This window comes from Chiroxiphia lanceolata, chromosome Z (assembly GCF_009829145.1).
Source record: "Chiroxiphia lanceolata isolate bChiLan1 chromosome Z, bChiLan1.pri, whole genome shotgun sequence".
Lineage (NCBI taxonomy): Eukaryota > Metazoa > Chordata > Aves > Passeriformes > Pipridae > Chiroxiphia > Chiroxiphia lanceolata.
In genome coordinates, this window is record NC_045671.1 from 12,502,736 (window position 1) to 12,522,056 (window position 19,321).

Sequence of the window (19,321 nt, forward strand, 5' to 3'; positions counted from 1 at the left end):
TTATACAAAGTGATGATGACTGCCTCACGAAGGTCTGATGGTAGTTTGCCCAGTTCCCAACAGCGCACCACAAACTCGTGAACTTTAGCATGGAGTGCTTGGCCCCCGTGCTTCCAGGTGGAATTCCATCAACCCCAGCTGCCTTGCCAGTTTTCACCTGCTGTATGGCCTTAAGAGTTTCTTCCATACTAGGGGCAATATCCAATTCATTCTTCACTGGTTGTTGTGCAATGGACTGAATTGTTGAGTCTTGAACTACACGGCTGGTACTGAAAAGAGTCTGAAAGTGTTCAGACCAACGATTCAGAATGGAGGTTTTATCTGTCAGAAGCATTTGACCATCTGTGCTGAGTAGAGGGCTTTGGACCTGATTTGTAGGCCCGTATTCTGTTTTCAAGGCCTCATAGAATCCTCAGTAAACACCCATATCTGCGCATAATTGAATTTTTCCTGCTAGATTGATCCACCACTTGTTCTGGATGTCACAAAGTTTCTGTTGGAGCTTGCTGCATGCAAGACGAAAGGCTGCTTTTCTTCTATGACAGGATGGCTGAGCAAGGTGTGCTTGGTGAGCAGTTCTCTTCTTCCTCCAGAATTCCTGGATCTCTTGATTGTTTTCATCAAACTAGTCCTTGTTCTTCTTGAAGGAGAATCCTAAGGATTCTTCAGAGGACTGCAGGATGCTATTTTTAATATGTTGCCAAAGTGCTTCAGGAGAGGGATCTATGGAATGATCTTCGAGCCCAGTTTGAAGATTTGCCTGGAATCTGTCTCTCACTGTAGCTGTTTGAAGATTGTTAACTTGGAGTCTCCTCCTTGGGATACTGCCCCTTTTAGGTTTGAACTTAAGGTTGAAGTTAAGTCTACAGCACACAAGTCGATGGTCTGTTTGACATTCTGCACTGGGCACCATGCGGGTGTGATGGACATCGCAAACATCTCTCTGTCACACCAAGACATAATCAATGAGGTGCCAATGTTTGAATCTAGGATGCATCCAGGTTGTCTTCAGACTATTTTTCTGCTGAAAGATACTGTTGGTGATGGTGAGCTGCTGCTCCGCACAGAATTGTAGCAGAAGTTGACCATTATCATTGCAGCTTCCAACACCATGCTTGCCTAATACTCCTTTCCAGGCTTCAAAGTTCTTTCCTACTCTGGTGTTGAAATCACCAAGGATAATGATCTTATCATCTGCGGGAACCTTTTGGGTAAAATCCATCTTTTTTGTCAGGGTCAGCTTGGAGAGTTCGGGCATATATACTAAAGAGGACAACATGTTGCTTGTTGTGTAGTGGAAGGCGTACGGAGATAATGCGATCAGAATGACCTGTTGGCAGATTTTCGAGTTTAGGGACAATTAGACATGAAGCCAACTCCTGAAAGATGCCTTTTGGTTCTGGGTTTACCTGACCAAAAGAGTGTGTAACCAGCACCTTGTTCTCTAAGGCTGCCTTCTTCATGGAGATGAACTTCACTGAGAGCAGCAATGTCGATGTTGAGACGTGACAGTTCATGGGCAATTAGGGCAGAACAACGCTCAGGACATCCACTATCCGCAGTATCAAGCATGGTTCTGATGTTCCAGCATGCGAGTCTCAATTTGGGTACACCTTTGAAGACAGGTGTATGCCTTTGTCTCTTAATCTTTGTTTGACCGCATCAGAAGATGCCCGTTGGCCTGCGGTTAACCAACTGGGTGAAGGGTGGAGATGAGCTTTGGTTAGGCCCCTTTTCTAGGCCCCTCTCCATGTGGAGCAAGCAGTGCTCTCCTTGAAAAAGCTGCTTGGTCATTCAGGGTGCTGCCGAACGAGACTGTCATCTCCGGGGTCAGACTCAGGTGACCAATGTCCTGAACTGCCCACATGCAGGGTTGGGTCTGCAGCTTCCAGTGCACCTTTCACTTGCCGTTTCGACCCTCACCTGTCACTACAGGGCTTTACAAATGTAGGTATAGCCTTCTAGCCTGCTCAATGGGTTTTTTAGGTGAGATGCAGCATGTGCAGAACTGGACCCACCCTTTAATCAGTAAAAGATGTAAACAATACAATTTAACTGAGAGCATTACGAAGACATGACAAAATGCTTGTCAGAGGAAATCTATGTTATATGGTATGAAATTGAGGTCCAAGCTGTGGAAGTGACTTGTTGAAGGCAACTCAGAAGGCCGGTAGCAGATGTAAGAGTAAAATCTCCAGAATCCAAGTCTGCTACTTCATCTGTGCAGCAAATTCTTTCTTGTACAATGTCCATTTATTTGGGATTGTAAAATAGCTGACAAAATAAAACTTTGCTCATCTGCATATTTGTTAATTTGCTCTTCTACTCATGTGATGTAGTTTAAAATTTTAGGAAATAAAGCATTGAATTTGCTTCTCTGTTTCTCAATTATGTCTTTGTAAGTTATAACCAGCTTTGTAGTTCTTTAGCTTTGTACGTGGTAGCCTTTCTTTAAAATATGGAAATGATTTATAGCCAGTATTGATAAAGATTTCATTTTTTTCATGAACACAAGAGCCAGGAGTCACTATCATGGCTACAAGATCCATCTTTTGTTCTAAGGTATGCTACAGAAAGTTCCTCTTACCCTTATCTATCTTCCACATAATTCCTGCATCCAGTAACTTATGGTTAAATATGACTGTATAGAAGCCCCGGTGATTCAAGTCCACACTATGAGGAGGAACATGCTTTGAGTATGACATCCACTGGCTTTTGTACAATAGCCTTACCTGCTCCCGCCCCCCCCACAAATGAACATTTGTTCAATTAAATCATGTTCCAGTTATTTAAAAGTGAAACAATTGGTATCGAAGCTTAGTACATTTATTTTTGGATGAAATGTTGAAACTTGTATATTTTAGTTTCTACCCTTGCTGTATTTTTGAGATTTTAATATTTTCCATCCATTAAAAAGAACAAAAACTTAGCTGAATTTGTGTTCATAACCAACAAATGCATTCAGAAACAGATTTTATATTTCTTTTCTATTTGTGCCCTATAAAATTAGTTTTTAACTCTGATGAAAGAAAAATTAGTTTTAATCCTACAGAATGCTGTAGTTTTTCTTAATTGAAGCTCAGGATAGCAGAACTGATTCCTTTGTAATTTTTGTCTTAGAGTATCAAATCTGTGGAAAATATTAATGCCGTATATAGTGAGGGCTCACATCTCTACATCACTGGTCTTTGTGTTAGTTAAAATGTTGCAGTGGATCAGATGTCACACTGCTGATTTTTTTTAATATGCATTTCCTTCAGAAAAACAAATTTGCTTCAATTCTGTGGGAAAATCAAAATAAAAAAAAAAAAGAAAATAAATGGACATGTTCAGGCTTACGGGCTATTCTGGAAGTTTGAGATGTTAGACTTGGGTTTTATTTTCTTCCCATGAAGACCTTCGAGAGATAGGAAATTTCTAAATAATGAAGACAAGACCAAACAGCCAGTTTGTCTTTATTTAAAATTTCTCGTTGTTGTAAGTTTAAATCTCAGCAAACATTAGGAAGGAGGTTGTAGCCAGGTGGGGGTTGGTCTCCTCCCAGGCAACTGTCAGTAAGACAAGTGAGCATGGTCTTAAGCTCTGCCAGGGGAGGTTTAGGTTGGATATTAGGAAGGAATTCTTTACAGAGAGGGTAATCAGGCATTAGAATGGGCTGCCCAGGGAAGTGGTGGATTCACCATCCCTGGAGGTTTTTAAGATGAGACTGGATGTGGCACTTAGTGCCATGGTCTAGTAACCACGGTGGTGTTGGATCAAGGGCTGGACTTGATGATCTCAGAGGTCCTTTTCAACCCAGCTGATTCTATGATTCTATGATGAAATCATAGAATCTGTGATGAAACCAAATATTTTAATAAAAAAACACCTTTTATTAGTTTGTTTCTAATGCTTTTGGCTGCCATATACCAGCATATTCCAAGAAGGTGCTGCTGTCATAGCCTTCATGATTTAAATTCACACACACTGAAAGAAATGGTACTCATACAAACACGGCTGTTTACAATTCCTGAGCCAGCAGCCTGTCACATCAGCTGGAAAAAGGTCTCCATTATTATCTGTGTTTTCTGGATCAGGCTAACGGTGTGTTAACTTGAGGTTCTGTACAAGTCTTTGTAAGAGTACTGACCAAATTGCAGTATCCCAGCCAACAGGGATTAGTTGTTGCAGTAGAGTAACTCCGTTGATGAGCTTTGACATCTCTCTGTGCCAGTTTTAAGATTTCAGAGTGTTTCCAGTGTATGGCTTGTCTGCTATCCTGTTGGCCAAGGTCCCCTGTAGCTGCAAGAACTGCAGCCACAGAAAAGGCATTGACAGGGAATCTGAAAGATTTGGAAAGAAATTTGTTGTGAAGAATGTCTATTTTTACCCTCCTACTCTCTTGTGGGTAGTTGATGACAGATCAACTACGAAGCACTTTAGTAGAGGGGAAGAATCTTTTTCTTGCTTGAAGATTGTCCAAGACATTACAGTATGCTAAAAGTTGTATATCCCTATAATAAATGACAGGTTTTGTCCTACTGATGGCCTTAGATTTCCTGGGTGTATGACACAAGCACTTGTCCTTTAAGTATTTTATTACACCTTCATTAAAAAAAAAAAAAAAAAAAAAGAAAGAAAAAGAAAGAGAATAGAAAGTTACATAAGCTGTTAGAGTCCAGTTTGTCCTTGAACTAGTACCACCGCCAAAGGGTCTACTGTGCATATCTTCAATGCAGGACTGTTTTAAAGAAACCTGAGACTGTGCTAATAGGCAGAAGCACTTTCAGGACAGCACCTATAGATCTTTGGAGAGATTCAAGGTACCAGAGATTGGGTACACCATGGTATATACTATTTCTCTCACTATTTGATCTGTGCTGACAGCCTGAGAAACAATTTTTTATTGTTTTTTTAAAACACTGCTGAACTTTCTTTAGTGTGCTGGCACAGTTTGGGTCAAAAAACCCACGTGAGCTTGACTCTTTCATTCTGGGAAAGTGGCAGAGGAAATTGTGCAACTTTGGCTGTGACATTGGTGTCAGTGTTGCCCAGAAGAGTCCCTTAAAGTACGTGTTGTAATCGATGGCTAAATGTTTTCTTTTATCATTGAATTATAGACTCATAGAATATACTGTGTTGGAAGAGACCTGTCAGGATCATTAAGTGTAACTCCTGGCCCAGTCCAGGGCACCCCAAGAATCCCACCATATGCCTGAGAGCGTTGTACAAACGCTTCTTGAACTCTGTCAGGCTTGGTGCTCTGACCATTTCTCTGGGCAGCCTGTTCTAGTGCTCCAACCACCCTCTGGGTGAAGAACCTTTTTCTTACATCCAACCTAAACTTCATCTTACACAAGTTCACACTGTTTCCCCAGATCCTGTCACTGGTTGCAAAAGAGAAAGGGTCAGTGGCTGCCTCTCCACTTTCCCTCTCAAGGAAGCTGTTCTTTCCTTTAAAATCCAGTTTTAACATGAATGGGGCAATTTGCCTTGCTGTAGCTCAAGTGGGATTTCCTACTTAAAAGAGACAGTTTTTTCTTTCCAAACAAACAAATAACAGTACCAACACAGAAGGCAGTTGAAAAACATCACATGCATGGAGCTTAGTGAAGGACTATAATACTTTTTTGATCTTTCAGCGTGGACCTCTGAACCCAACAAAATAAACAACCCAGATTATGTCCTAATTGCTCTTTGTGAGCAGAGCTGCAGCACCTGGGTGTGTGGTTTCCCTTTATAAATTAAAAGGTCAAGCTCACCCCTCCTTCCTTAAAGAAAACATCCTGTGCCTATGCTCTCAGTGGCCTTAGGCAGCTAATCAGTTTTGTGCCAGTGGGTTAGTTTGTGTGTGTGTGTGTCTAGTTTGAATGTATTGCAACCCCTCCACCCACCATTTTAAACTCTACTAGTTGTTTCTTTTGCAAACATTCTTACTATTTAATCATTAAAAAGATGATGCTTGACAAATGGGAGCACGCACTCATATCAAGCCCTGAACTCTGCAGGCATATGATGAGTTTTCTGAATAAACTGATATGATGTGCATAAATAGCTATGCTAATGTGTACAAGGGACCTTGCCTCCCTAGGCCCATAAACAGAGACTCACACAGTGGGTATGAATTCCCAATCACACCAGCATGCTGTAACAGAAATAAAATAAGAAGGGAAAAGAAAAGTTTCTTGATTAGAACACAGCAAAAAGTTAAGATATTAACTTACATTTCAATGGAGAATTGAAGTGAGTGTGAAAAGAAAACGTTCTGTGGGTTACCACCTCACAGTGTTTCCTTTCTAGCACACTTGAAATAATCAACTGAGGACAGAAGGGAGCTTTGCAAAACATCTGCCATGTCTCCATCCCCACATTTTCTTTAAGGTCTTTCAAAATGCATGTTGTGCCTTTCTATTGGTTGGTCAAAAGTTAGTGTGATTGTACTGGAAAAAACATAGCATGCTGCTGCCATTTGGTTTGTGGTTTTTTGTTTGGTTTTATTTGTTTGTTTATTTTTGGGTTTGGTTTTTGTTTTTGTGGTTTTTTTGTTTGATTTGGTTTGTTTTTTTTTTACAAAGGTAAAGACATCAGACTATAGTGTTGGCAGTTTGCTGCTTCACTTCTCTACATAGGACATGCTGGTCTTTTTGAAAGAACTGCAAATACATTATGTTTTAAAACTGTTTTTACGGAGTTGATTTCCCTGAAAATGTTTTGGGAAATAAACAAACAGTCCAAGTCCTGACATGGAAAATAAGAATATCACAGAAATTTATCTAGTACTTGAATCTTACTTGAATGCTGAGCCATAGCTGAAGCTCACAGAACCTTAAGTAATACCAGTTGCAATAAGTAGATAATAGTAAAGTGTGACTTTTGACTGAAAAAAGACATGTGCTCCTTGAAAGAAAATAACATTAACATATATATCTAGACACAGCAATTTTCTGTTAGGCCTTCTAACAGGTCAATGATTTTGATATAGGTGGAGGGGATGTTACAGTAGCTGCCTAACAGTTACATTGACATAACTTTAGTTTTGAGATGTGAGCCAGAATGTGTATTAAGCTGTCTTGATTGTTTTGTGTGTTTTTCTGGGGAAAGTTTGCTGGTGATGTGTCATAGACTGGCATCTATGTTTGTTGGGGTTAGTTTTTCTCCAAAAGTATTTGTTTAAATCCTTGCGTTTTATTTTTGTTTCTCTCCCAACAAAACTTTGCTGGGATGGGGAAAGAATTTTCTTTCATCAGTAGAATAACATAAGGTATTTCAAGCTGTATCTTAAATTTAGAGTTCTAGATCAACGAAACTTTTCTCAGGGAATGTCCACACAAAAATCCTGGAACAGGGGAAAACAATGACAAGTGAAATCTGTTTAAAAGTCACTGAGGCCTTAATTATTTTTAAGAATGTAATGATTCTTCAGAGGCTTTAATGGAAAGATTCATAATCTCATTATCAAGACTGTGGTACAATTAGTTCATCTGTTTTATGCAATATAGAAATTATTTGTACCTATGGGGCTAAGTTGTGTGCCTATATCTATATCTACATATATCTCTATCTCTTATCTGTACTGTTTTGCCAAGGGGCTACCATGGCTGGACTTGTATAATAATTCATTTAATTTCTCTTTCTCTGAGCTTCTTATGCTACAGTGTGTTCCCATCCTTGTTTGCACTCAAGTTCTTTCTAAAGGCTTGCTCCTAACAATGACAATAATTAATGAATGTGTTTCAAGGCTTTCCAGTACATCCTGCCATTTCAGAGCCTGTCTTCTACATTGTAGGCTCTGAGAGGCAGTATTTGTTTTCATGTTTTGTCTTATGCAATGCCAAGCAATTCATTCTGTTCAACAAACAAAAGTGGGTGAAATTTTGCTCAGTTACACTTTTGAGAATCTAGAGTCTTTTAACTCCATATAGAAAGGATCAAATGAGTGTATTTCATATGTATTGTTACATGTCTATATATACCTGTGCAGAAGTCTATTGAATTTCAGAATGAGAAATTCATTTATTAAGCCATGCAAAACAGATGTTTTTCTTTACTGGCATAAGCAATTTTTTGTCATCTGAAACATTCTGTGTATTTTATATATATTATTATATATATATATTATTCTGTGTATTTATATTACTTAAGAAATAATAGAATCATAGAATCATTAAATAGTTTATATTAAAAAAGACCTTTAAGATCACTTAGTCTCATTGTAAACCTAACATTGCTAAGCCCACCACTAAACTGTGTCTCTAAGTGCCACTTTCCCACATCTTTTAAAGACCTCTAGGGATAGCAACAGTACCATGTCTCTGGGCAGCCTGTTCCAGTACTTGGCATGAAGCAATTTTTCCTAGTATCCAATCAGACTCTTCTTTTTGTCCTGTCACTTGTTACGTGGGAGAAGAGGCCAACCCCCACTTGACTACAACCTCCTTTCAGGTAGTGGAGAGTGATAAGGTCTCCCCTGAACCTCCTTTTCTCAAGGCTAAACACGCCCAGCTCCCTCAGCTGCTCCTCATAAGGCTTCTACTCCAGACCCTTCACCAGCCTCACTGCCCTTTTCTGTACACGCTCCAGCAGCTCAGTGTCTTTCTTGTAGTGAGGGGCCCAAGATTCAACACTGGATTCATTTCCCTGGTCCTGCTGGTCATGCAATTGCTGATACAGGTCAGGATGCCATTGGCCTTCTTGGCCACCTGGACACACTGCTGGCTCATGTTTCAACTGCTGTTGACCAGTACTCCCAGGTCCTTTTTCACTAGGCAGCTTTTCAGCCACTCTGTTTCAAACCTGTAGCACTGCCTGGGGTAGTTGTGACCCACAGGCAGGACCTAGCACTTGGCCTTGTTGAACCTCATACCGTTGGCCTTATCGCATCGATCTAGCCTGTCCTAATCCCTCTGCAGAGCCTTCCTGTCCTCCAGCAGATCAACACTCCTGCCCGACTTGGATGTTGTTGGTAAACTTGCAAAGGGTGCACTTGATCTCCTCATTTAAATCCTTGTTAGAGTTATATATTCTAGCCTAAACCAGCCAACTGGGCTAAAGTATGACAGGAACTTCTGTTCCACATGTTCCAGGAACCTCCTAGACTGTTACCTCTCCTTTGTATTGTATTTCTAGCAGAACTTGGTAAGTCCCTCATGAGAACAAGGGCTAGCAACTGTGAGACTTCTCCCAGCTGCTTATAGAATATTTCCTCTTTTTCTCTGTCTTAGTTAGGTGCTCTGTAACAGATTCCTACTGGGATATCTGCCTTGTTGACCTTCCCCCAGTCCTTACCCATAAACATTGAACTCTATTGTGACCATCATTAAGCTCTAGACTATCAAAAAACGCCCTAACATATAGGGCTACCCCACTGCCTCTTCTTCCTTCACTATCCGTTCTGAAGAGTTTATAGCCCTCTATTGGGGCACTCCAGTTGTGCAAGTCTCCCCACCACTTTTCCATTATAGTGGTTGTGTAATAATTTTCCTGCTGCACAAAGGCTCCTGTTTGTTGTCCATGCTGTGCGCATTGGTGTAGCTGCACTTCTGCTGGGCTGTTGATCCTACCACCTTTTGGGAGTTCTAAGTCCTAGTTCCTGTGTCACCATTTTCAGGCACTTCTGTAGTTTCTCACACATAGTGACCCTTGCATGTTTGCTGTCACATGGATCTCCATCCCCTAATTCCACCTAGACAGCAGACTGAAGGACTCCACTAGACCATCATCCCTCTAACATCAGCATGCCACTCCCAGGCTTATCCCTAGTGAGTTGGTTTTACCCTTTCACTGTTGAAATCTACTTTAAAGGTCTTTCATCAAGTCCTGAAATGAGTCCTGCTAAGTCCTGAGCAAAGATCCTTTTCTCTTTTGAGATGGGTGTACCCCACCTGTTTCCAGCAGACCTGGTGCCACAGACTGACCTGTGATCAAAACCCCCAAAATTCTGCTGGTGACACCAGGCTTGGAGGCAGGTATTGTTCTACTGTGTTTCCCTGATTTTTCTCTCATAATTTCTGCAAATGGAAGGATTTAGGAAAAAAACCACTTGTGCTTCTGATCCCTTAGCCAGTCATCCCAGGGCCCTGAAGTCTCTTCGGATTGCCCTCAGACTTCCTGTTGCAACTTTGTCACTACTTACCAGAAAACGGAATAATAATCTGAGAGCAGTACTAGAGTAGGAAGATTTCTCTTCACATCTTTAATCCAAGCCCCAGGCAGCAAGCAGTCTTTCCTAAGAAGCGGATCCAGTTTGCGTATTTGGCCTCTGTTCCCAGAAGACAACCTCTTGCTGTTCCTTCTTCCCATTTAATCACAGCTTCACACTATCCATGTGTTATAACCCAACACTGCATAAGTAAATGCAGCCCTCTTCTTCCCAGTTTCTGTTGAACTCTTTCAAAGGCTGAAGAGTTCTGTCTGACACTTTTATTGTCCAGATGGTTTGTGATGTGTACAAATGTTATATTTGGTAATACACTGATTATCAAAACATATCTTGTTGCTCACTTTAGGGTTACTATTTGATGCATAGATCTGTTGCAAAGATTGATAGTCTTAATAAATGCTAACCTACCGATTCTGTAAGTGCACAGAGATTTTGTTTTTGTTGTTTGTTTTTTTTTTTTTTTAAAGATGCTAGATGGCACTGCTAGTCCAGGCTTTATTTTGAACAGCTGGGTTTCCTGAAGCTAACTCTGCAGTTATGAAAACGGTATGTAAAGTATTACTTCAACTTGACAGCTAGTGCATTCTGAGAAATATACACCATCATGCAAACAATAATGTTCCCACTACAAGAGTATTCAGGTTTAGGTCTATAAAATCTAGTTAACTGCATTCAAACTTGTTGTACAAATATCCTTGTGTTTGCATTTTGTCTGCTGTGTTTCTTTGTCACATGCCACCTCGTTTCATAGTTGTTTAGTTATGTTAGCATGGAACTTGTTAGATGTTTTAATTTTCTGTTCAAATTGCTGGTTGTGGTACTTTACTTTTTCAAATTTAAGAACTAGAAATCCAGCAATGAAAAAATATGCTTCTTTTTTTTCCACTGGAATAATATCTTTCATAAATATTATGCCACCCATGTTGAAAGTCATAAAATAATTATTTTGCCGTTCTGCAGAATGTTTAAGGATCTCTCTAACCACAGTTTTCTTCATTTTATTAATTTACAGTAAATTCTAGTCTATGGTTTACCTTTCTTTTTATAGGTTAGGGATTTGATGCCATTATCTGCCAACAAGTGAGGGTTTCATTTTAGAAAAATACATTTTACAGCTGAAAAATGAGTGGAGGGAACTTTGCAGTTAAAGACTCCAGTAACATGAAGTTGCTCATGCTGCATAAAGATTTGTGACTTGAAAAAGTTTATACAATGTTATTGACTATTCATTCTCTGTTTAGTTAGTATCAAATTCCCTTCTTTTGTTAATTGTGCAGTAAGCTTACAAAGAAACTGCAAATTCTCAGCCTTTTGGGCAGACAGTTGGATACCGTGTCTAAGCGTTCGGAGCAACCAAACGGAACCTGCACCGTTCTGACCACTGGCTGGGTCACTGGCTGGGGCTTAAAAACTCACCTGAGTAACTCGAGAAATCCCTTCAATCTCCCCTTTTGATTTACCTTTCACACGCCAGTACTTTTTATTTCTTCTCATCTGTCTGCTATCATGTTAACAAGCAAAGGAGAATCTCGGCAGTTCATTGACAGCATAATAAAATGGGATTTGGATTTCAGCATTTGAAGAATGGCTTGCTTTTAGGGTTTTATGCTTTTGTCTCATACTTGTATTGCCCCAGTGATCAAAAAAGCCTCAAACCCCACAATATACGTCATTGGCCCTATGAATTGCTCACCAAAGCTGTCCAGTCATAAATGGCAGAACATATAGCATATAACAAACTTATTTCTCTGTAATACTGTATTATTAAACAATGAATATTCTGTGGGGCTTTTCACAGGTAATTATTTTCTGCTAGATAAAGTTGAAGATGCAGATATAGTTTAACTCAGATGAATTATAGCCCTCTGTTAGAGCGCTCTAGCTGTGCGAGTCTTCCTACGACTTTACCATGATGGCAACTGTGTAATAGTTTTCCTGCTGCACAGTGGCTCCTGTTTGTTGTCCATGCTGTGTGTCCATTGGTGTAGCTGCACTTCCGCTATTGATCCTGCCATCTTTTGGGGGTTATAAGGCCTAATTCCTATATCACCATTTTCAGACGGCTCCAGGTAGCCCAAATTCATTCCAGTCATGAATTAAGTGAACTGATGTGGTGAATTTGGCCTTGTGTATCTGCACAGGAAAACTCATACTTCCTCTTGGAAACCCAATGCAAATGTAACCTAAGATTATTGCTTTGAAAATCTGTATTAGGTGATGCTCTCAGGTGAATATTGTGCTAAATATTTCATGACTCTTGAAAGATGTTGCTTGACAATGATGTGTTTAGTTCCTAGATGAAAATAAACACTGCTTTGTAAAAGCAGGGCAGGAGTGAACACTGGTAGAAGGTTATTTCTTGTTGATGGAACAACTATTGTGCACTGCAGTACTGAAACATTTGCAAGTTAATCTACTCTAAAATAGTGTCTTTTTTTTTTTTTTTTTATCAGGGTACATTATTTCAAAAGCCTCTTCTGCATATATTTAAATTAATTCTAATATATTTTATCTAAAAAAAAAAAAGAGTAATGAGACAGGTATCAATGTGAAAGCCAAATGTTGTGGCATCTAGTGAAATACTCCATTTATTTATTTATCTTTAGGTTTTACTAAAAACTGCAGTACACCAAGTCTGCTAGCTACAAATATAGTGATGTCTACTAGGATAAACAGTTATGTCTATTTGTTTGTCAGCTGTTCCTAATTCGGCATAATTTAGATGTTGTGAACAGAAGAGGTGTGCATTATTTATCAATAATGTATGTGTGGATTAGTTTCATGTGAGAGAAAGCTGAGTAAATAAAAACACTGTAATGTGCTCTATTATTAATCAGTGCAACAGAATAACTCTTAAAGTATCCCAGTACTCAACAGGCATCAGTAACAATTTTAGACTTGTGACCTATTCTGTACTGCTTGTGATCCCTGTTTAAATAATTGTGATGCTATGTCTAAAAATCCTGTAATGTAGGATTTGATGTGATTTTTTTTTTTAATATAGATATTTATTCAGTTTGCCTATTCTAATTTTAATCTATGTCAGCAAGGGAGAATTTCAAATTATGGCCTCCATTATTCAGAAACTCTCAAAATATATTAAAGCCCTTGCTGAGAATTTCATTGGCTTCTCATATAAATGGGGTCTGAACAGGAGGCTTTCAGTGCAAGGCCAGGTCTAAGATCGGCAGAGGCTGAGCACATCTTAAGGAAGCTGCATTCCTCTATCAAACAGGTGCCTGAAAAATAACCCAGAATTAATATTGGTTCCATACAGAGAAAAAACTCAAGATAGAATCCAAACCAGCTGATTAGAGTCACCCGAGCTAGTCTAGGTGAAATGGGGTGAACAAAGTGTTCTTGACTACTCTGTTTGCTCTGCTCTTGGATGTTTTATTTATTTTAGTTAGGATTTCAATTTGAAAAACTTGTCGAGTGCCAAGTGCACGGGACACTGAGGCGACCACCTCATGAGAGCTGGGAACATGGGCTTGTGCTGAGAGACAAGTTTCCTGCAGAAAAGAAAGGGTGCATTTGCTTACTTCTGGAGCCTGTTCAGGAGACTGGGGTTTTGTACACCATGCTGCAAAAAGCCTTGCTGCTTCTTGCTGTCTTCATCCACCTCAATCAATTCCTAGTTTTGGTTTGTTTGTTTGTTTGTTTGTGGAACAGTCCCAGTAAGAGGGTCTGAAACCATCAATTCCTTACCTCGCATAGTCATCAGACTAGCCAATACCTGGAGGGCTTTGGCACATCTGGGGACATGAATTCAAATATTCTGAGATAGAAATTATTTTTTCATAATCTTCATATGTGCTCTCATCTCTTAGAGTAAAAGGGATGTTATACCATGCATCTTTTGAATGAAAGGACTTGTTACTACATTTTATGAAGATCCTGCTTCCACTGGTGTTCAGTAGATGTGCTCAGAGAATGACTGGTTGCTAACAGAAATAGGAAGAGTGACACCAAACATAGAGTTCTTCCCCACCTCTAAGTATCAATGTCTACTCATTCAAGAGAATGAGTAGAATCTATATCATAGTTCTTCTGAGCAAATCTTGAGAGAAGGGAAGTTGTACCTGAACTCGTTTAACTACAGTGACATGATCTCCCTTGGCCATAGAAAGATTTCTGATGACAATGTCAGAATGGGGCACCTGCACTGTAGACCTCCACAGCTCAATGGAAGGGTCTTGGCTCCAGGGTGTTCAGTCTATATCTGGCCATGGGTAAGTTAAATAGGGAGCAATGTATAACACAAGAAAGAAGCTGTTTTGTCTGCTCCAAAGTGGAAAGAGATATTCACAATAATAGAGGCACTGCAAAATTTAGGAAGTTGTTGAGCAAAGATTTTCAGGACTATTATTTTGGAATTAAGTGTCTAAATTGCTCTTAAACTACCATCAGGGACCTTAAGCCAATTTTTAATACTATGTAGTTATCCTCTTTATTTCAAGATTTAAGTCTAATGCTGAAGGCCTGATCTGCCTGCCCTAGAGACGGACATTTGCCATTAGCTTCAATAGAAGCAAAATTGGCTTTAATTTGTGTGCGCACATAGTAAATCTGAGGTATCAACAAGCCCTTTCTGACACTACAGTACTTTTTAAAAAACTGTTTCATTTTTAACCAAGTTAATTAGTTTCCAAGTGAGTAGGATGCTTTTATACCCTTTTAATATTCTCCTTGCAGTGTGTTGGTTGCCTGGGGTTGAAGTGTTTTTGATTAACTATATGCGATAATGAAAACCATGAGAACGACTTTATGCAGTTCTCTCTTTCTGATGTTACATATAAAAGAGCGGAAGTCTTAACAATATTTAACACACAGCTTTTTCTTTCCTCCTGCTCCTTCCCCAACACCCTCCAAGCCAGAGCTCCAGCTAATTATGGAAGTGTTATAAATGGTTGTATACCAAGATTTTAGTGTTTTATAACGTGTGTCCAAGCAGAGAATGTTTCTATTTTTGCTGGTAAGAAGGGACAGCACAGTCTGATAAAAGACAAAGCAACTGGGGTGAGAGCTGCTTTGCTTACTGTGATGTCCTGCAGTGTGATCATGCAGGACAGCCGAGCACGCGAGTGCTTTGGGCTTGTTAATGAAACAAGTGGGATGCTCTGCTTCACTTGCACATTTGTTATTTTTTTCAGCTAGCAGTTGTTGACTGTTGGATCTTTCCTACATCCTAAAGCCTGTGAAATGGATTATAACAAGCCTGTTGGGACTAAATAAGATGGCCAAATGCTAAGGGTTGAGTGAATAGTTCTGACTGTCTGCTCTGGATTCTGTGTTATGGGCCTCATTTTTTGTGTTAATTCCACTGCAAAACCACTTTTGGATATGGACAATTCTCATGTTAAAACATGTATCACATGTTGTAGTCCCTGATAAAGATAAGAGAAGATCTAATTCTTCTCCCAGGGAAATGAGAAAGAGTTTTGCAATTTCCTTTAATTAGGTAGGGACTGAAATCCTTGAAAGAGGGACACAGCCCTAATAGGCATGCATATTTTGCTGTAACACATGGATTTAAATTTTTATTAAATGCATGAATTGCAGCAAATATTTTAAGGACTATTAAGTTTGTTTGTATCAGACCAAAAATCTCAGCCTCTTTCTGTGTGTCGCTAGTAGGAGGAATTCTGTAGACTGTTGGGAGTTCTGTAGACTCCCAGCCTACTCTGTAGCGAGTTCTGAACTCTTGACAGAAATTATTCAAGCTTACTTTGGCGGTGCAGGGGTTGGCCAAAATTCCCTACAATAACACAGAAAGCCTTAAAGAATTAGATGTCTAAAATAATTGTGGCTGTGCTGTTGAAATATATTATGCAGAGTATTAAGCTTGCTGGATATTGTTATACATTGTGTCAAGAGGACACCAGGCAGTGGTTTTCTACCCATGGGAATTTTGCTGCAGACTATCACTGGAGCAGGAACTGGAACTCAAGTATTACTATGGGGCATATGCTTAAGAAAAAGATTTGAGCATATGTTGTACATCCTTGTCATTTAGTTCTTTTTCAGGAGCAGAGCTATGCCCAAAATGGAAAAGGGAAGTAAAGTACAACTGAAGGAGGTTTAGATGAAAAAAAACCCACACCTGTTGCAGATTGTAGATTTGAGCATTGCAAACTAAAGCTGAATGCACTCTTAGCTTAAACTATTTTTAAGTTAAAGTAATTCTACATTAATTGAAACTCGTGTGTTTAATCATGCCACGACTATGCTATTAAGGCTTTGTAAAATGTTGCTCTATCAGGCTAAGAACTTCTGTTAGCTTGTGTGCTTGTTATAGTTAGGGGAATACTTTTGTTAATATACATTTTTTAATTAGTTGCACATCATTTGTCAATTGGATAAAAATTTAAGTGCAGGACTCTGTAATCACCCTTCCTGTAGACGTTGTCAGCACCAACAGAAGGACAGTGGTTAGTACAGTGATTAGATACAACTAGTTCCATCCTTTAAAAAAAAAAAAGGCCTCTCCTTGTCTCATGAAAAAGCTTCCTCTGAAACCACCTAGTTACCTGTTGCTTTACAAATGCTCTGCAACCAAGGTTCTAAATTGCAGGGATCAAATTAACTGTCCATACATTCTGATTAATGTTTCTCTGAAGTAACGCCACCTAAATGTTCAAAGAGCAGTGGCTTTGAAAAGGTGTTTGGGATAACTGTAATATTAGTTTTTATCACAGCAGTGTCCTGATGGCAAACAGACACATCACAGCGTGTCACCTTTTGGCAGATAGCTTGCAATCCTACTGGCTCTGCTTAGGATTCCAGAGTATGAATCTGTGTAGAATTTTTTTGGTTGTGTCCCAGGAGAATTGCTATGAGAGTTATTGGGAAATTCAGCAATAATTTTGACCATTGGGAAGAAAAGTAAGAGATCATGCCAAATATGACTCAAAGCCAATTCTCGATTTATATTTAAATATTGGTAGCCTGATACAGCTTAAAACCATTTATTTCTTTAAAAATCAAAAGTAACACTTTGTCGGATGTGAGAAGCATGAATCAGCTTTTCACAGGCTAATTGCAAATGGCACAAACTGTATTTTAAGAACATTTGTGACTAATTAAATGTTACTTTTTTGTTTAATTAGATGACCTTTAAATCCAAGCCCAAATTATTTTATAAATATTTAGCTTTCCAATAAGACTATATCCAGATATCAGTATTTTGATAGGAACCATCTGCAACATTTGAACTTTCTGCATGTTGAAATACTTTTTTATTCTTTTGCTTTCATTCTGAAAGCAATGTTTTTTTTACCAATGTTAACAATGCGGCACCTAAATGAGATCCCTCCATTACGGCATCATACAGGCACACAACAGAGAGGATTAAAGTCAAGGTCAAGCTTGCATAGCAACTTTGAATTAGTTGCTGTCCTAGTTAGAACAGCTGGGACCAGTTCATCACTGTATGGGTGTAACCCAGAACTGTGTATTCTAGAGCCTTCCATGCCATTTCCCAGAAACTGTTATCAATAGACTATTTGCACCCTCTGCCCAGAGCAGCCTGACTCCTCAGGCTACAAACTGGGTGTTAAGAGACCTGTGAGATAAGAGAATGCTCCTGTCCTCATACCCATTGTGGAACTCCCTGCCCTGAAGGAGGTACTGAGCATTCCTGCCTGAACCTGAGGATATATAATCTTGGAGTTTTGGGACTTTTTTAACCACTTGTGGGATCCAGAGGAAGACTGCAGACCACACTCTCAACCAGACTGCGACCATCACTCTCGACCGGACTGCAGCAGCACTCTCACCAACAGGTTTTCCCCTCTCCTTTTACTTTGGACTCAGGGGGCCCAACAAACACCACTCTGTTCATGCCCCAGGGTACTGGGTTATACATTTGAGTTTTGTGGGTTAAGTCTAATTGTATGTCTGTATAATCATACTTGTATGGCCAGTCTTCGCGAACGAAGATTTGGGAAGGGTCTTTGCCCTTCGAGCCTGCGCAGTGGATTTTTTTTTTTTTAGGTGAGACACAGCGTGCGCTGAGCTGAGCCCACCCTTTAATCCTAAGGTTCATCTGCTGGGGCCGAGCAAGCTTGGACGGTGGCAGTGAGGTCCTCAGGACGTAGGTTTGTTTAGAGTGACCTTCTCTTAGATGGATGGCCTTACAGGGCTGACGAGCTCCATCTGCCCGGGGGACTCCTCTGACCGGGAATCGAACCCGGGCCGCGGCGGTGAAAGCGCTGCATCCTAACCACTAGACCACCAGAGGGCCCCCTATCATACTTATTGTATTATTTTATTAAATTGTTATTCTGACTTATAATCTCTCTTTTGAGCTGGGTTCATTTCCCCTGTCAGTTTGCCTTTAAACCAGCACAGTTGCTAAAACTAATAGCTAATAACTGCTAAACTAATAACTAAAAGCTACTAAAACTCTCTGTAGGTCATGCACATTTTGGAAATGCAATTTTTGTCATAGGGAGACATGTATTACATGAAGGTTGTTTTGAAAGTAGATAACTAATCCTTTTTATAAGGATAGTAAGCAACCCATGACTAGAAAGGTCCTAGTGATAATTGTTCTTCATCTCTCAGTAAGCAAAGAAACATCTTGGTGGAAGCTACTGGTCTAAAGCAGTAACAAATATATTTTTCATTCTCATTAATTTAGTTCATTTTATCTTTTGTGCCTTCTATTGATATTCCCTTTAACTATAGCAATGCCATCTGAATTTAGTAGATAAGCTATTGGGTTAACTATTTCTTACTGTTTCATGTTTTCAAGTTAGATTTAATAAACCAAAATATCCCATTACATGAGATGAAAGGCATATACTTTTTGACAATAATAGCTACAGTTCGTAAGGGCTTTTGTGTTTGTAAGGGGTTTGTGTGTGTTTCAGCTATATTTTAGGATAAGCATGCAGATTTGTCTTGATGTTGTGATGTCAGGTGCACAGATTAGGACTTGATCCTGCTAAACTCTGTTCAAAGAAATACCATCAGTGAAAGGTGCTTATCCACAAACCTGATTTTCACTGTTTTCTGAATAGAGAATGGAAATTGTTTAGTCTGAATAGCTTGTGGCATGCACTTTATGTATAACTCAGAAATTATATTTGGCACTAAGCAAACTGTTGCTCTTAATGTAACTGCTCACATTAGAAACGGAAGAATTTTTTGTAAAGAGAAAGGTAGAAAAGAGGCACT